The following is a 3,677-nucleotide window of genomic DNA, read 5'->3' as shown; positions in this document are numbered from 1 at the left end:
AGTATTTGCCAATATTTGACATTTCACTATGACAAAGCCTTAGAAGTTAAAAGGCTGACTTTAATTCCATCTCTTCTTATTCATAGTTGCAGGAAATGTCATTCTTCCTGGTTAAGTCACCAGGAAGAAAAACTGCCTAAACACTATTTTTTTTTTAAAGACTATTTATTTGGGGGAGAGAGAGAGAGAGAACACAAGCAGGGGAAGCAGCAGAGGGAGAGGGAGAAATAGGCCCCACGCTGAGCAGGGAGCTGTATGTGGGGCTCAGTTCCAGGACCCTGAGACCTTGACCCCAGCTGAAGGCAGAAGTTTAACCAACTGAGCCACCCAGGCGCTCCAACCTAAACACTATTTTACTTATTTTAGAGTATTATAAAAGCAATGCCATATTTTACATAGTCTTCTAAAACTCAGTTCTTGGCTTAAACTACTTCTAGTTTCACCCATATAGATGTATGTACCTGTCGTTCATTGACTTTTCACTGTATAATATTCCACTGTATAAATATACAATTTATTTATTGATTCTTCAGCACGGGAATATGTGAGCTATTATCAATGCTTCGTCATTACCTCTAATGCTATGAACATTCTTCTTTTTCTTCAATGATAAATTCATTTATTTTCCTGAATTTAGTTTGCTGTGTGCTGTTCCCTGTGAAGATAGGGCAACCACACAATGTCCTTGAGGCCCCAGTCGCAGACCTCAGTATTATCCATAGGCAGCAGAATACATCAGAGGTCCAAGAGAAATCTTCCAACCTAGGCCAGGTATTTTGGTTTCAAATAGTCACCCAGCTCCTCTATACAGGCCCAGAAAGATGGTCCTTCTTCCCCACCTAGGAAAAGTTGATAGCAGTGCTTTGAAGAATACTTTGACCCTGAGGCTCCCTGTCACCATTGCCTGAGGGAACTTGAACTGGGAGTGGCCACAGTGTACAAATCCCAGAAACTTGGCTTCCATGTCATTTTCTCGGAGTGCCGCCACGGTTTGCTCAGCTGTTCCTCAGAGGGTCTCCTCAGGCTGCCATTCTGCCTGTGGGAGTATCCGAACATGCTGGCCTCCAAGCTTCTCTTTGGCCAACACAACAAGGTTCCTGTCTAGCTTCTGGTGCAGTGGTCATTCTTCTTATTGGCTTCTCAATAATGCAAGCTACAAGTCAGCTTTCTTCTTTGCCAGTTACTGGGCTTCATCCAAAGCACAAAGCTCAAGGTCTGAATACCTAATTCTACCTCCATCTGCTGTAACAGAGCCGCAATATCTGAGGCCAGCGGTGGCCACTGCAGGCACAACATGCCCAACAGGCACCTTAGGACCTGCTGCTCCAGAGTGTGGCCACAAGAACCCAGGCAACTGGCCCAGAGCCCCTTGATGCACGGCCAGTCGTTCGCCACCCCTTAACCATCTGCCTTATGGGTGCTGCCCTTCGTCTGCCCTCTCCTGCTACTAATGTTCTTGTACATGTTTCCTGATGCACACGTGCAAAAATTTCCCCAGGGTAAATAAATGGAATTATTTGGTTACAGCATGGTACTCTTGAGAAGAGACAGTTTAAAATAATTATGTTCATAGTACTAGGTACTCAGAACTTTCTTCATTGCTATATTTAAGTCAAGAGGACAAGAAACTTAGTTCAAAAACAAAAAACAAAAAAACATTATCTAGGTTCCAACTAGTTCTCTTTTACTTTGGATTTTGTTCCTAAATTTTATTTCATGTCATCAGAGCCTAGTTGTAACGTATGTTCTGGACCATGACTTTAAAACATACTCCAGGATGTCATCTTAGCATAGCAGTAGAACAACCTAGGAGAAACACTTTGCAATGACCTGTCCATGGGTTTTCTGAAGCAGAAAGAGTAGGTGTGATTTCATCATTGAGTATAAATATTTATTGAACATTCCCATGGTGTTGGAACTTGGACTCAGGGAACAGTAAGATGAATGAAAATGAGAAAGGTGAAGTCTGGAAATCCCAGCGGGTCCACAAGGTGGTGCAAGTGCCAGTTGTGAGAACATGTAATCAAACAAAGGAGTAAACTGTTTCAGAGAGGGTGCTCAGGAATAAGTGACCATACGAGGGATTGAGGACAAGGTAGTTCCTTAATTGCACAAGCAGAATAGCGACACCATTCATCAACAGACTAACCTGGCAAAGATCTAGAGCAACTTGCTATTCAGGCAAGGTAGACAAATCAAGGGGAACTCATTTGGAGGACAACTTAAAGAAAACCACAGAGCCATGTGTGCATATTATAAAAACTTACAAACAGGTCTTATGAGTGTGAGGAGATGAAGAAAATTTTATTCATAAAAGTGCCTCTTCGGGAGAATACTGTATTTACTTGAAAGGCAAGCAGCAACAACTATTCTTAGGATAAAAAACTCAGACACTAAAGGCATCAATAATGGCCAAGATTTTACAGAAAGGGATTTTACCAGAGATATGAGAGAGAGAGAGAGAGAGAGAGAGAGAAGTTGACAGAAGAAAGTAGGTAAGGAAGGAGAACAGATTACAGGACTAAATTAAAAATCCTTTCTACCACTGCTTCTATATATCTTTAGCAAAAACATTCCCATGAAGTATACATGTGGGTAGATTTTTAAATCAAATCTAGTAAAGGCTGAATTTCAAATTTAGGTGGAGGCAGGGTGGAACCAAGATAGGATACAAAGATGGGAAAGCTGGAAATGCACGTAACCCAGGGAAAATAAGTAGGGATCTTTAAACTACCCCAGGAATAACTTCGGTCTACTGTGAACTGTGGAAATCGTATGCAAATGGATTCACTTAGATCTACAAGGAGTTAGAAGCTCTTAGCTAACTCCTGCTTTGCATAGGGAACCTGCAAGAACCCCAATCCTACCTGCCAGCTGAAATGCTGAGATTAATACAGGGCCCTTGGCAAAACTTATGTTAGATTGCTCTGATGAACAGTCTAAACCTAAAGTTTCTCATGTACCCCACACTTGGATTCCAAATTTTCTACAGGGCCAGTAGTTGATTTGAGCTCATAGGGGTAGAGTGGACTGGGTGATTATGTTACAGTGAAAATACCTCAGGCAAGGGATCCAATACATAGCACACACACCTCACGATGGACATGTGGAATCAGTAAAATGCCAAAAACCGCCTAAAAAGACAGCCCGTACTGAAAACTGTAGTTGCCTACGTATATAGAATATGGATTGTTTTGAAGGTTAGCCTCATGAGGTTTTGAAATAGTTTGCCTATTTTTTTTTAAGTTTAGGTTAAGATACACCTTTATAGATGAACTAGGTGAAGGCATTAAAGAGATATCATGGTGGAGTACACAATGAAAAAAACTGAAAATGAAAACACAACAGATTCTGCAAAGACAGAGACATGGAGAATAATGGGAGGTACTGGGGAGAGACTAGGTGGCAAAAGAAGAGCCAAATAGATGGCAACATCCAGCACATCCAGCCAGAGCATTAGTTTTCTCATGGATTTAGTTTGGCCACCTTTCTATATCCGATATGCTTTTTATTAAGTGCTACAAGTAACCTGTAATATGGCTAGATTAAAAAGTAAGGGGAAAATGAAAGGTAAGACCCCAAAGTCATATCCTATTGATCAAAAGATTTTTTTTAATCACCATAGAGTTTTCCTTTCTCTCTCTTTTTTTTAAAAGATTTTATTTATATATTTGAGA

General features: G+C 40.9%; 1 pseudogene; it reads right to left on the bottom strand.

Moving 5' to 3' along the window:
- Positions 1 to 735: 735 nt before the first annotated feature.
- Positions 736 to 1,296, bottom strand: LOC110590415 (annotated as a pseudogene).
- Between the last annotated feature and the right edge of the window lie 2,381 nt (positions 1,297 to 3,677).

Source organism: Neomonachus schauinslandi, chromosome 10 (assembly GCF_002201575.2).
Source record: "Neomonachus schauinslandi chromosome 10, ASM220157v2, whole genome shotgun sequence".
Lineage (NCBI taxonomy): Eukaryota > Metazoa > Chordata > Mammalia > Carnivora > Phocidae > Neomonachus > Neomonachus schauinslandi.
Note: the sequence above shows the minus strand (reverse complement) of the source record. Positions and strands in the feature narration are given on the sequence as shown.